Raw genomic sequence first — 15,978 nt, 5'->3', positions numbered from 1 at the left:
GTTGTGCACCAAGGGCTATAGGGATGGAAGACCAGTCATGCCCAATAGCATGTTGTCAACAATGGCAAGGATGTATCATGGCCAAGGACACCTGGGGAGGGATGCTATGATAAGGGCCTTTAAGCAGACCTGGTATAGTCCAAAATTCAGGCTGATAGCAGAGAGTCTCTGTCAGAGATGCCTGATATGTCAGCAATTCAATCCTGGAAAGAGAACAGTGGTGAGCCTAGGAACAATAGACAGGGAGGGAGGACCCTTCACAAGAATGCAGATAGACTTCATCGAAATGCCCCAAGTCAATAGATTAAGGTATGTCCTGGTGGTGGTCTGTTTGTTCTCCGGGTGGGTGGAGGCCTATCCAACAAGAAGAAATGATGGGATAACAGTGGCCAAGCTACTGTTAAGAGAATTCATCCCAAGGTATGGGTTCCCAGTGACCATTGAATCAGACAGAGGAGGACATTTTTATAATGAAATCATGGGTTTGATCTGTGAAGCATTGAGTGTACAGCAGAAGTTACATGGTGCTTACCGACCAGAGGCTTCTGGTGTGGTTGAACAAATGAATGGTACCATCAAAAACAGAATTGGAAAAATGTGCCTGGCCACAGGAATGAAATGGCCTGATGTCTTGCCTCTAGTCCTGATGACCATTAGGTCTACTCCAGACAGAACAACAGGTTTGAGTCCACATGAAATTATCATGGGACGTGCTATGAGACATGCATTTGTAATTTTTTTAGAAACTAGAGAATTAACATTAGAATATGTTTGTAGAAACAATTTGACTTGCAGTTTGAAAGATGAAGAAAAAACGTTTCTAGACATGGTTGAGAGAAGAAGGCAGAACATGCACAAGAAAGCAGAAGGGCATAAAATGAGTGAAACAGTGTGGGATATCGAGAAAGAAAAAGAATTGAAAAATAGAGCCAGTCCAACTGTGGCTATAGATGCACCACAGAAAGGCAAACTATGCATTACCAGGAAGAGATCCCAGTATGATTATTATTTCATAGGGACTAGTGAGTGCCATGATATATTCTTTATTGCAACCAGATGGGGATTTAGAGGAGGAGAAGATCCAGTTTTTCCGGGAGTGTATTATATTTGTGGGAACAAGGCTTATTACCGTTTGCCTGACCATTGGTTTGGCACATGTTATGTTGGCCTGGTCTTTCCAAAGATTTTTCATATGGATAGAGTAGAAAATGCTGAACAAACTAATCCATTAACACGCTATAGAAGAGAAACATGGACAGAAATTATAGGAGATAATTTTGGAGCTTTGATTCCAGCAGTGGGAATTTCATTGAATGCATTTGGCATTCGGAAGCTGTCAACAGTGGTGGATCGCTTGTCAACAAGCACCGCTGGAGGCTTTCTTTTGGTAAATACTGAAATGGTTGCTTTGCGCGCTATGGCGATGCAACATCGACTTGCCCTTGACATTCTATTGGCAAAAGAGGGTGGAGTCTGTGGAATGCTGAAAGTTCAACATTGTTGCACTTACATTCCTGACGAAAGCAAAGATCTTAAGGTCTATATCAAAAATATTACTGATTTGCATGAAGAATTAGTACCACTGGAAGCTGAAAGTATCTGGACTAAAATGGCTAATAAGATGATTGCTATTAAGAATTTTGTAGCTAAAATAGGTAGTACCATTTTTGGTAAGATATTATTTCCATTAACGTGTGTAATTGTTGCATTATTAATTCTTAGATTAGGGTGTATGTGTTGTAGATACAGAAGAAATAAAAAGAAAATAACACGAGAAAATGTTAAAAAGAGACAAAAGAAACCAGAAAGAGATCCACAAGAAATAGAAATAGAATTAGAAGAATTGAGAGAAAGCATGTATATAGAAACGAAGAGAGAAGATGATATGGAAACAAGGGTTTGAAAAATGAACAAGAAGACATTTTGAATTTCTTCAAAAGGGGAAATTAAATTGATTTTTGGGTTTTTGATTTTTGTGGTGATAAGATATCACCAAAGGGGGGATTGATGGAGCAGGGTTTATACTTTTAAACCAATTACCTGTTTCATTTTCGTATGTCATTATTAAAAATACTACTGATTAATTAGTAATTACTAAAGAGTTATCAAGTCTTGTCTAACCAACCTTATTAACAGAAGAATTACACGTGGGAATGCTATTGCATGGCTAAAAAATAAGTGAACTAAGTTGGTGATCAAATTGGCGAAAATAGATGTTGCTTATGTGATGTTATTGTGTTTTGCGCTTATAATTAATATGCAATAATGGCTTTTGATGTCGCAAATGGCTAGATAAATACATACACATAAGGGTATTAGCAGGGGAGTAACACTGTATAATCATTTCCGTGCAGTAATTATGTTTTGTGTTTCTTTTTACTTAAGTTGACCATTGTGGCCTGCTATTAAATGGCTACCACCCGCAGCCTGCATTCGAGTAGATGGAAAATTTGAGAGGAGGCTTTGCGCTGACTGTGACCTTGCCCTCCTGTTGAACTGAAAAGCCATGATCATGACGACAAATCCGGGAGAGATGCCAAATGCCCCTGAACGTGATAATTGTTGCCAATCCAAATATCGACCTGATGAACTTATAATGGTCCCACGAATGAGATACATTTTATCCTAAAGAGACATCCGTAGAAGTAACGAATTAGTTATGGACTCCTAATTTCTATTCATTATTTGAGACTATCAATGCCTGAGAAAAACTATCGCTGTATCCCAATGTACCAAGACAACATAATTTCCGCCATTCGACTTTTTTGAAAGATATGATTGCAACATTTGGAATGTAAATTTAGTATAAATATTAGTAGACTAGAGAGGTCTAGCGCCACTTCTTCCCGAACTGATGATCAGAGGTCCCGATGCTGACGGAGAGGACGGTGACTCTACATGACGGCTAGAAACTTTAACTATTTTGATGAGGACCGGTTCTGACTTAGAAAACGACTTTTAGCCAGAATAGGTAAATATGAAAGAAATGATCTTGCATTTAATTGGCTTTTCTTACAATTTTAGATAAACAATATTCTGTTTGAATTACTGTGTCGGGTGGTTATTTTATTGTCATGTTTATTGAATTTATTTGCGTGACTAAGATGTTTTCACCAGATCTATAGCAACTAGTTGATGCCATTGACCTCAGAGTACATGCAGATTGGTAAGTTATCGAAAGTGTTTCCCCTTATACATGGCACGGATAGAGTGGTAGGTTGAATGTTGGTGTAATGGGCCCCACCAGCGTGTGATGTGTGTGTGCGTGTGTGACTGTGAAATCACTCCGTCCGTGGAAGTAGAGGGGATTCGGAAGCTCCGATCTGCACCAAAACCACTCATGTTATACTTTTTATAGCGTGTTTTTCCTCAACGAATGTTCCCAGCTGTTTGCAGTAATCCAATCTGCCCTTTGCAGAATGGATCAATAAATCGTAGCATTTTATAAGTAGTGTAGAGCGGTTGGACATTGACAGCTTTGAAACCTCAGTGATTTAACCAACCCATTATCACTCTTTAAAAAAATGTGCATTTTGATTTTGCATGTAGTGGGTTGCTATTTGAGCCTGTTATTCCATTTATATTAGCATGAGGTGCGAATGTCCAGTGGCTTTTCGTGACCAGTGGCGTAACCAAACTTTAGGGGGCCCCCCTGCAAGGTACGCAGAGGGAGCCCCTCCTGCAGTGCCGGCTAGTGACATTTGAAAGTGGTGAGAGTAAACTTAGTTTTGTGATGCACCATGGCGAGCGAGTATAGTGAGCGTGCCCGAAAAAAACTTAAGGGAGTCTGGGGGGGTTCTCCCCCCGAGAAAATGTTGAAAAAAGAGTGGACAAATGGTGCATTTTCAAGCAAATTTGAGAAAGCAAGAAGTTTAATAAAGCGATTGTGAAAGTGCAGTTATTACATTAATAAAGAGATATCATATAATAACATGGGTAGCTGCTTATTCAGTATAACCACAGCTCTTCATAACAGACTTCGAGATACGATGCCTCACAGATTTTTTTTCTTTAACAAACAACCAACTAAACAGGTCACAAACTAGCAGCATTCAAGAAGAGATTTTAGGATTAATGTATTGCCTGCCTGGTGATATGATATTATAGCTGGCAAATCCCATGCCATGAGGGGGGTGGAGTAAGAGAAGATATGCATATTGTGGATTCATTTAGTTCACCATTCAAAAGACCACAGCAGGAGTCACACATCCATACCAGAAATATAAAAGTGTACAAAACTGATGCAACAACTTGAAAATCTAAGCATTGAAACCATTGTTGTGGGCTTTTAGAGTCTGGGTATTGTAATGATTGTGACAGCAGGATATGCATAGGTTAACGTACCATCGGTCTTCACCTTTACTTCACTTTGAAATATATAACGCCTTAGCAGTCGCCTTAGCCTACAATACAACTACAGTGTACACACCACACACAGCAGTATAAAACAGAATTGCATGAGAGAAGGGCTATGGAGAGATAAGGGCAATGTTGGAGTGTCAGTGTGGTAGTGGGGGGAATCAGCGGAGAAGGGTTTTTTGGGGAGGACCATGGGGGGAGGGTACAAACAAACAATATTGCCCCAGGCGCCATCAGTGCTAAAGCAGGCACTCTCTCTTACCTTGTCTCGTCACTCGTGCCCAATGCCCAGTTGATTCATACCAGAAAAATCTAAAATCCCTTCATAAAGCACCAAGCTGGCTTGAAATTTTACAGTAACTTTACAGGTAGAAAAATGTATATCTAACACTTTCCATTGACCTAATGTTACAATTGTATTCCATAACTTCCGCTTAGCTTGCTTCACATGTGGATTTGTGAAGGCTGCAGTTAAAATCAACAAGCATTTGCAATGCAATTGGTCTCGCATTTGCGAGAGTTAGAGCTATTGACGTTGTAAATTACAATGTCTTTTACCTATGTGCTTTGGCATGGAGTGTGATGGGTGCATGTAAGGTTGTGACTAAGTCAGTTACCTATAAAATAGTTTACTTATAAACAACCAGTTAGGGTGAAGCAGCCAGTGTTAAAGGCCATACGTCACTGTGTCTGCAAGAATAGTTAACCATGTGTTAGATGTTAATGGTAGACTGATAGATGATAGGCTTGGTTGGGGGAGATAATCATAACTGCGACTGCAGCATAAGAGCCTTATTTTTGTTAATATACTTATTAAAAAAACAATGTTTAGAGCAACAGAAATTACACAAATACACGTATGTGCACTGGGATTACCTGACAGCAATTTCATTATTGGTAAATCCAATCAACAAGTACTGTATTTCCCAATAACTGCAAATATGAAACATATGAAAAAATTGAGTTTAAAAAAGGTGGAGGAAAAAAAGAAATGAGGGTTGACAGTTCAAGGGTGCTAGTGGCGAGTCGAGGAGGTCATGAGAGATATGAAGACAAAAACATGGAAGGAAAATAGTTGAATAGAGGATGGAGGGGAGATTTCACAAATATATTGGATGCTGGATGGCAAGGAGGACTGGGATTCAGAGTGGGCAACAAAGCAGATGTGTGGATGCAGGATCAAATACAAAACGTTTTGAAAATATTCAAGGAAGACTGGTGTTTAGATTGAACTAAAATGCATGCATGTAGTCAAAAGTTGAGGGTGGCTGGAGAAGAAAGTACATAGAATTAAACAATTAAAGAGTATAGGGTGGTTGGCGTGGAGAAGCATGAACAATGGTCAAGAACTGACATGGTTGTTAATTTATTCTTAACAAAGGCAGCATAATAAAAATGCCCACAATGTGCCTTGCCTTTAAAATTGTCTTTCCTGTTTTGGTCATATTTGGATGAGACTGCACAGTAGAGGTTTGTGTCAGCTTCACCTCATCCACTTATTTAACTAAGCTATATGAAACAGTGTAGTGCTGTTGCCTGCCATGTACACAGGTCTTGTCTAGTGTCCTGGTCCTGGCTTTGCCACATGAAGTGGTTGGTTTCATAGCGTTGAAGAAAGCAGACAGCATGAAGCTTTGGATGCAAACCTCACATTTGCGGCACATGGATCACCATGGAGTTGGAGTCCACTCTCATAGACCATTGTGTGACATGTAGCTCTTTATGCCAAATGCTATTGGACTGCAACATTTGTTACCTTTACACACACAGTACACTCATTTTATCACTCATGGGAGGATGAAGGTCTAAGTCTGTCCTGAAGGTATTCAGACCGTAGCCTGTAGATTTAATGCAGTGTTCTACTGATACTTTAAACCACTAAGTTACCCTACAAGAAAAGCAAGGGACACCTGGAGTTCTGGTGACACCTAATTCAAAATGGAGCCAATGCGTCTGTAGCATTACACAAGCATGCCCCTGGAAGGAAATCATTAAGTGTTACATGACACCACCTACAACACAAGCACAAGTATCAGAACTAGAAAAAAAAGCACCATTGCAGGGATTTTCAGCTTTAGTCTGAAATGTTTTTCGGCGCACTGCCTCCCAAACTGCTTCAGCCCAGGAGCAATTTTTAACACAGCAAGTGGTTTGGCAGATGGGAGGAGGAGGTTTGCCATGGCGGAGATTGTATGTGTAATGTAACTGGTGCTCATAAAGTGCTCTATTGCAAAAAGAGGTTGGAAACAAAGCCTTAACATAATGAATGACAAATAGATACTCATTTAGTGGCCGATTTGTACAAAGCGAAACAAGAAAATATTGATAAATCATGGCTACCCCTCTTAAATGGTGTGATCTTAGGTAAATATTTAATTTTACCAACACTCAATTTTCTTCATTATCACGTATGCATGCACTTTTAAATACTTGAGTTCAGAATATCAGTTGTACAAAAGGTGTGGCTAAAAAAGCCAAAATATTATGAAAACTTTACCATCAGGTAGCTACACTTAAAATAACTTGCAACTTAAATGATTTTTTTTTTTAAATGATAGTGGCAAATGAACTGTAGTACATTATGAAAGTCTATTAGTTAATACACTGCAGAGATCTGTGTGTAACCGGAGAGCCACAGAATTACATCTTAGTGCAGTGGAGAATAGTTAATTGTGTATTTCGAGTGCCACAAGGTCAGTCTGTGACAGAAAGCACTGAGATTATGTAATTCACTTTTTTAAACTTGCAGTACACACAGTAGAAGATATACTGATGCAAAATGTTTAAAGGGTTAAGATAAAATGGTGTTTCCAAAAAATATATTTTAATAATACTGAGACTGTACGTAATTTGCTTTTTTTACATTACCATCCCTTCAACACCATGCCAATTAAAAACACTCACTGCACAACTCACTTGTTAACTCTTTGCACTACCACTCAAAAAAAATGTCTTTGCCATCACAAACCTTTGGTCAATTAAAGCCAGTACACATACTAACTCTCAAGCATCCTTTACATTTGCAGATGTTTCCCTTTACATTTGCAGATTAACTAGTAGGCCCCATTTGTGTTTCTTTCAGGCAGAAGGCACACTGAGTGCCAGGCTTTGAGGTTACAGCACAGGAGACGTGCTCAATGACACTTCAGTTAAAGCACTTAATTTAAACTAGTTGAATTAATCGTCCCCACTGCTGCTACTCAAGAGGAAAAAGAGGCTAAGGAAGAGAGCAACAGGCCAAGGGCAGTGGGAAAAGGAAGAGAGGAAGGGGTTTAGGGAGGGAAAGTGAAGCAGACACTCCAACACCCAAAGAGGACTACAAGCACTCACCTGTCACTAGTAGTCATGTTGCCAGGTGTGGGTATCTCATCAGAACAGTCCACGGTGCTTCCTTTCAATGAGGCCCAGCTGCTAATCCTAAAATCACCTCTCAATTACAGCTCAAAACAGAATACACGAGGCACAGAAGCATGCGCCATGTAACTATTTAGAGCACATGACCGCTCTGTCGTCAGGCCATTTTCCAAATGCTGCAACCCCTACCTTTCAAAGACGTCACACTGTGACAACTTAGCCTGATGTCTATCGACGCTTTTGATATATTTTAAAATAGGATGGTAATTGCTTTTATAATTACCATCCACATCCATATAGCGCATCATAGCTGCCAATGTTTCAGATTGCTATGTGTGACATTTTCATAATTTCAGCGGAATTATGAGTGACATTTCAGCAACTATGAGTGACACTTTCCCATGTGAAAAGTCAAGCAATTAGGACAAGTGAAACTTATAAATTAAACCAATTTGAGCAAAGAGAAACTTTAAGAAGATTTTAAAACTGCTGCAAAGCACCATAAATCGAGGGGCACTTAGAAAGCAAAGAGATGGCAAGGAGCATGCGGAGTGGGAAAGAAGCATTCAACCTCTCTGGTGGAAAGACTGAGCAGCATGAATAATGCACGATATAGACATGATCATCATACACAAAAAAACAGACCAGAGCCTGGGAAGTGTAAGGCGACCGGAAATAGCTGTTTTTAGAGGTATATTTAAAAAATATATATTTATCCAATTGGTGGGACTCGGCTGAGAGGTGCGCAAATGGGCAATTAGTGGTAAATCTGCTGCGCTCGTGTATGAGAATAACACTCATAATTTTAAAATACATTTAGAAAAACATGTCTCAGGTGTGAATACCCAATTAGGACACACGTTTGCAGGAACAGACTAGGGTTGGCAAATATGTTGCGCTCCGGATTGAAAATCAAAAGGAAATAAATAGCACTCTGTAAAATGCAGAGTGCACTTAATTGCTTCAATGCGGGCCCCTGGCAGAGAAGGACAAAGCATTAACACAACAACTGCCTAAATCGTCTCACCATCCTGGATGATGGATGCAATGTGAAGGACTTTAGTTTTTTTAACCGGCAGGTCAATTATCATAATTGTTTAATTGTTTTCAGTGTGTGCTGAAGTATTTTCAATCCAGCGAGTTGACTTCAGAAAAAGACCTAAATGTTCCCCCTTTAGAAACAACATTGTGGATAATTCTATGCCTCTTAATGACGCCAACATTAATTAATCAGGAGCTCTCCGTTCCGACGCCCGAGCACTGTGCTGAGGGGCCCCCCTGGAGCTTGGGCCCCGCGCACTACGGGGGCTGCAGGGGCCTGTGTTACGCCCCTGTTTGTGACATATAACTGCTTATGACATTACCTACAACGATGAACCTTCCTTTCAATCAGTCGCACCGGATTTGTAAAGCATGGCTATTCACCCATGAGGGGCTCCAGGCACTGTGAACCGTTCAGTGGAAGCGTTTTAGATGAACAACCGCATCTTAAGTACTTTCCTGAATCCTAGCAGTGAGGTTGATTTTCGTAGGTGAAGGAGGAGGTTGTTCCAGGACTTTGCCGTGAGATAGGAAAAGGAGCGACCTCCACTGTTGCTTCGTTGGATGTGGGGGGGTAGGAGAGGAAGAGGGAGGCAGCACGTAGGTTTCCATTGGGTTGGTGGAAGTTAATTCAGTGGATGTTGTATGTTGGTTCTTGGTTGTGAAGGGCTTTGAAGGTGTGGACCAGCATCTTGAATTGTCCACTCACGTGGATGTCACTTCTGACGATGTCATAGATGCCAAACATCATGCATAATAGTGCAGTCCGGGCCCCCACTGGGACATCTGGAAGTTGATTCTATTCTCTACCACCCTACCGTCCAACTCCATGGGGAGGCATATTTGTTGGTTGTATCTTAATTGGCGTAGGTAAAGAACAGCTTTGCTCCAGCTATGAGTTTTGCCCACATAGTTTCACAATAATGGACCATATCTCTGCTCTCCAGATGCAGAGATGTACATCAGAGGCACTGTTAGTGAAGGAGTACACATTTGTCTTTCCAACACTGCCCTCCGAAAAGTATGTAGGCTAGACATTTGCAGTACGGCCAATATCTCCATTCAACGATTTTTCTAAATGGTGGTACAATAGAGTGGGCACCTCCTTGCCACAAAGGGCATGACACCTTCTCGACCCCTCATGATCTACGTCCGTAGTTTACTCCAGTACCTCCATTCAGATGAGCTGAAATGGCAATAAAAAAAACAGAACTTTTTTACATTAAAACATGCAAAATATTGTGAGAAGGCAGCCTCTACTTGTACTGTGCTTTACTCCCAATCTGTAAAGACCAGACAGTCTTATAGCCTACCTGGGAACCTATGTCAGTGAGATACAACCACAAATCAGCACCAGGCCACTAGAAACCAGGAAGTTGCACCAGAAGGTGGCTGTTGATGCAGAGGATAGGTTAAAGTTGGCACAAGGACTGCTCTCCTAAACCTCGGTGCAAACCACCTTTCTTTCGAGTCCAATGAGAGGCAGATCAAGGAGAATACTTCTACTCTATCCTCACAGTGGACATGAAAAGTCCCCTGTATTACAGTGATATATTTGTACAAATGGAACAACTAAACAGTGTGTGGAGCCTTGCCAACTAGCATAGTGTGTACCTGTCTGACCTGTATTTATCATTTGTGTTTCAGTTCCTCTTTATAAACAGATTAGGAGGGCTACCCCATGTCTGCACCCAAAGGGACTCGGCATGCCTCTGGACTTCAGAGAACATTTTCTATAATGTGGAAAAAATAAATAAATTAAGCAGGTATGACTCCTAACAGAAGGCGTGTTCTTAGACCCCCACCCAGTAACTATATTTCAATCCCATCGTGGAGCAGATTGGGGTATTACCCCATTATGCCCCAGGCAGGAGAACTGAAGTGTATTCCAGATTAAAGGAATCATTTTTTACAAACATAAGAAATAAAAATGGACAAGGGAATGCAGCTGATTGGCGGTAAGCATGCCTCTTGCTGAACCCCACCCTCCAACTGTATTTCAGCTCCCCAGTAGAAGCAGATTTTGTCTGTTACCATCTGGTTACCCCCCTTTTGGGACCTGGAATGCTTCCTTGATTCAAGTGTTATTTTTTTGCCAATTGGAGAAAAATAAATGGGGTTGTGATCTGGTCCTCCTGGCAGATGACATCTCTCTGTCCAATTTCCATCATCCACATTCTACATTTGAACTTTGCTCACACAATACATTGTGGTGTTGCATCCAAACTAACTCCCCAGGGCAAAGGATTTCCGTTCTCAGTATGTGATTATTTAATTTTAGTTAACTTGGAAATTTGCAGGAGCTAGCCTCCATGAACTAATGTCGCCCTCGCCAAAGAAATCCAAAATGTCACTCTGTCAAGTTAGGAACAGACATGAGGATGACCACATCAGAACAGGGAGGAATAATTCAAATATTTGCCTATGTGAGGAGCATCTTGGACACATCTTGTAACTGTGTCATGCATCTACAGGTCTTGACCTACTGATACCAGAATTTGTGAACATTAGATACTAGGCAGAATGAAAGAAGGCGTGACTTGGATTAAATGCAATAATTTTTCTAACTCATAATGCCTCATAAACATCAAACGTTAATAAACAAAACATTGTATTCAAATTTAAATGCTTCTAAATCCAAACATTCACAGTCCCCCAAATATCATATTATCCTGCAACCTTCTCAAGTCAACCTGAAAATTAAGCAGCCTTGTCATGTGTGTAGATAGACCCTTGGTCAGGGAATGTACCAGACAGCTGAGCACAGCAATCACTCAGGCCCCCTCAGTGAATTGAAAGGGGCGAGAGGAAGAATATGCGCAGACCAGATAATTGAAAGACGGTGGAGAAGCCATGAATTCTTTGGAAATTGCTGAAGGTGAGTCCCATAGTGCAAGGAAGAAATGGGAGGGGTAGCATGTGTGCTGGTTGTGGCTTGTCCTGGAAATATGAGCACCAAAACAGAAGAAAGCTATTTTGAAAAGAACTCCCAAACCAATAGAGGACAAGAGCAAAGTCTGGCAAGGTTTCAGGTGGAGTAGTGGCCACATTTAAGAAGAACTGATTCTACTAGGTGGAGTAAAACATGTCTGACAAGACTGATTGAGGGGCACACAAAGTGAAAAGGTTTGTTGCTCCCAAAGAGAGAAGAAATATGATAAGAAAAGTAGAAAAAACAAAGCAGAAATCTTGCAACAGGACACTTTAAGAATGTAAAAAAAATTCTGTTTATCTTGAAATGGGTTAGTACTGAATACGTTTATAAAGATGAATCAGTCATTCTCAAAGACTGGCTTATAAGGCTACATGGAAAGCGAGTGGTTGTCAGCACTATGCTTGAAGATACTAGCCAACTAATTATGAATTCTACATTAAAAATTACTTGCTAAGCAGTAATTGTACAGCGATGTTAGGTAACAAAGAAACAAACACATACTTTGAAAGGAGAGAGCCATTGAAAGTTACAAAGAGCAGACCCAAAAAGACAAAGTTAAAAAAAGTGAGAATAAAATAGATATCAGGTTACCAGATATCAATGACCATGAGTGAAGCATTGGGCAGCCAGAAATACACAACATGGTGCCTTTTGCAAAACAGTCTGACATAAATGACACTACTTTTGAAAGATAGATGATAAATAAATGAACTATTCTGCATGAAGGTAGGGAAGAGGCCAACGTAATTAAACGCTAACACCTGAAATGTAGTGTAAAGTGATACGCACGCCTCATAGTTATTGTAAGAAAATGGTATATTAGTTGGGAAGGATGTGAGAGCTTCCCAAGTAATAAGTCCAATATCCCGTCAGTGTGGTGGTCTGAATCCTATTCCCTACAATAGGGCGGTACTTGCTCAGGCACCTCTGTAGGGATTAGGAACGTGCTTTCCATCGGCCCTTTCATGGCGGTTAACCCGCCATGAAAAGACTGGCGGACAGTGACTTTGGGGGCCCTTACAGGGCCCCCTTCCCTTCTGGCCCTATGCTATGGGGGGCACCTATGGTGCCCCTAAACATCCCTGCACCATGTAGCAGGCACTGCAGGTGTGTGAGGCATGTGCTGTAGCCTGCCACACACACAGCAATACAAAGTATACAAATTTTGACCGCCTTGAAGGCGGTCGCCTTGTAATGCGGGCAGCGGCACTCCCGACTTCTTGTCAGCTGTCCTGCATTCGCCACGGTGCCAGTCAGACGAAAGTCCGACCGGCATCGTAGTCTACCCCTTAGGCTACAGGATGTATCTGGGGAACTCTTCCTGAAGTCAGAGAGCGGTTGTACAAGGTACAGCTGGAACCATTTCTTTACAGAAAAAGCTGTGAATGGGAATATAAAAATTCATTGCCATTGAAACTCTCATCGGGTGAATACTTTTCTGGTGTTCGTCTGATCAAGAGTTCTAACTTTGGACTTCATCTTGTTTTTGAAGCTCTAAATTCTCCTGAGGAGCTAGCCTGGGCATTGTATCTGATGAAGTCTCCTCGATGTCGGACATCTTTGTCACAAGGTCTTGGGCCTCCTAACTTTTCAGACTTTCTGGGGCAGTTCCTCTTGCCCATGGCCAAATCTCACAGGACTTCAGGGACAGCACTTAAGGGCCAGGGCTCGCATCAGCAGAGGCGACCATGAAAGTACAGTCCAGGTCCATTTGTTACTGGTCAGCTGGGCACTTCAGGAAAAAGGCCTTTTGCAGCTTGTTCTATCACTGTAGTCACCAAGGAGGTCAGCTAACTTGCCCTTGGGATATCATTCTCAGACCTGGGCCCAAGTGGAAGCAGGTTCAGCCCTTCAATTCTCCACACAGGTCCCACACAGCAGCCCCAGTCATCTTTAAGTCTTCAGGACCAGATGTGTTCTGATGCCCACATTTCAGCACATCCGGTTTGGCATTCCACAAACTATCCAACAGTGCACTATTCTAAGTAAAATCCAACATGTCAGCACTCTCTGGCCTGCCGATGTGGGGTGCGCTTAGGGAAATGATCTGTCTCCTCCTCATTCTCAATTATGTCTAACTGGTTCTGGAACAAGCTTCTCCTTCCACTGGGCTGTTGCCAAGCTGTCTATAGATGGCCCAGGGAATAAAAGCATCTCGTCTTCAAGTCTCCCTTTAATCTTAACTATGAATTGGCAGACCTTCCCCTGGTCCCGTTTGGGTTAATCAAGTGCCTGAACCCTCCCCAATTGTGGGTCCTGGGCAGACAGGATCCAAATACCTCCTCACACCCAGGTCTTTCTACTAAAAGGCCTAAGCCATTATTTCTGCTTTTAGAACAGTTTACACAGATTATCAAAGAGAAGCACTGACAGGGGCCAGCAGCTGGCAGACTAACATTATTTAGACTATTGAAGGTTCAGGCAAAGTCTAACTTTATACTTTTTTAAAAAAATATTTATTACAAATCTTTCTCAAATTGAATTTTAAATAAACACTAAAAATAGTGGTTGAATCATTTCAGTTGCTTGTCCCAAACCAAAGGAATCAGAGTTATGATTTTCTTCAGAATGTTATCTTTTCTCATAGGACAGCTATAGCCCCTCTGCAGAGAAAACCACTTTTGGGTAGAGGTGGGTGTAACTCTTGTAATTTCCCAAAGCCTAATTCAGTGACATTAGAGGAAAATAACACTCAATTATGCGAGGAGCATAGCCCAGCATTTAGCCCTATTTTCTTAGCACTAAATGCAGGTAAACAGGAACAGCAGTAGCCATTTGAACTTGCTATGTTTGTTGTTTCTGTGATCTGATGGTTGTATTTGTGTGCCAAATGACTCATAATTACAGAGTCATAATCGGGTTATTTTAGTTAATTTTGAGTACCGCTAAATTATTGAAATTACTCAGATTACTCCGGCATAATTAACACTACATTCTTGCATGTACCACTTTTAAACACTATGGTGCCGATTACGATCCGGTAAAAACCGCGTACGAACCGTCGGTCGGAGCGAATTCCCCGTCCGACTCGTACCCGGTCGTAAAACTTTACAAACATGGAATTACGATTCGCACGGAAACACCATTTCCGTACGAATCGTAAAAAACACCGACCGACGAAAATATACATACGAATGTGATCCGGGAATGCTGCGACGTGACGTCGGGACGCTTTCAGGCAGCGTTTCACGAACCAGGAATTACGATTCGAACCGACAGCAGTCCGGACGGCAATATTTTCATGGCACCCAAAAAGTGCCGCAAAAGCGAAGTACGGCGCGAATCGACCAGAGTAGGTGGCCCGGTACGCACCGTACCCCCCCAGCCCCCGTAGGTATGCGCCGACCCCCCCCCAGCCCCCGTAGGTATGCGCCGACCCCCCCCAGCCCCCGTAGGTACGCGCCGACCCCCCCCAGCCCCTGTAGGTACACGCCGACCCCCCCCCAGCCCCCGTAGGTACGCACCGTACCCCCCCAGCCCCCGTAGGTACGCGCCGACCCCCCCCCAGCCCCCGTAGGTACGCGCCGACCCCCCCTGTGCATACACCCGTGTACGGTGCGTACCCCCGTGTACGTTCGAGTCGAACCCCCCCGTGTACGTTCGAGTCGAACCCCCCCGTGTACGTTCGAGTCGAACCCCCCCGTGTACGTTCGAGTCGAACCCCCCCGTGTACGTTCGAGTCATACCCCCACACGCGCTGGGGGTACGCACCATACATACACGGGTGGGGGTACGACTCGAACGTACACGGGGGGTTCGACTCGAACGTACACGGGTGGGGGTACAACTCGAACGTACACGGGTGGGGGTACGACTCGAACGTACACGGGTGGGGGTTCGACTCGAACGTACACGGGGGGTACGCACCGTACACGGGTGTACGCACAGGGGGGGTCGGCGCGTACCTACGGGGGCTGGGGGGGGTCGGCGCGTACCTACGGGGGCTGGGGGGGGTCGGCGCGTACCTACGGGGGCTGGGGGGGGGTACGGCACGTACCGGGCACCTGTTTGGACGTCTCCATGGTTGTTATGGGAGTTCGGTGCGGACGGTCTTTTCACCATACGGTTGTACATTCGGACGCCCGGGATGGATCGTGATTCCCCGGTCGGACTTCACCTTTCACGTTTGTACGGTGAATCGTACGAGGACGTGTCGGACACATTTTCCGACCCGAGGACGTGTGGGGAAATATTCCCAGTGCGGTTCGTATGGACTTTTTACCATGCGAATCGTGATTGCCAGTTCGTACGGCACTTGTACGATTCGTACGGTAAAAAGACCCGATACG

The sequence above is a fragment of the Triturus cristatus genome, chromosome 6 (assembly GCF_964204655.1).
Source record: "Triturus cristatus chromosome 6, aTriCri1.1, whole genome shotgun sequence".
Taxonomy (NCBI): Eukaryota; Metazoa; Chordata; class Amphibia; order Caudata; family Salamandridae; genus Triturus; species Triturus cristatus.
Note: the sequence above shows the minus strand (reverse complement) of the source record.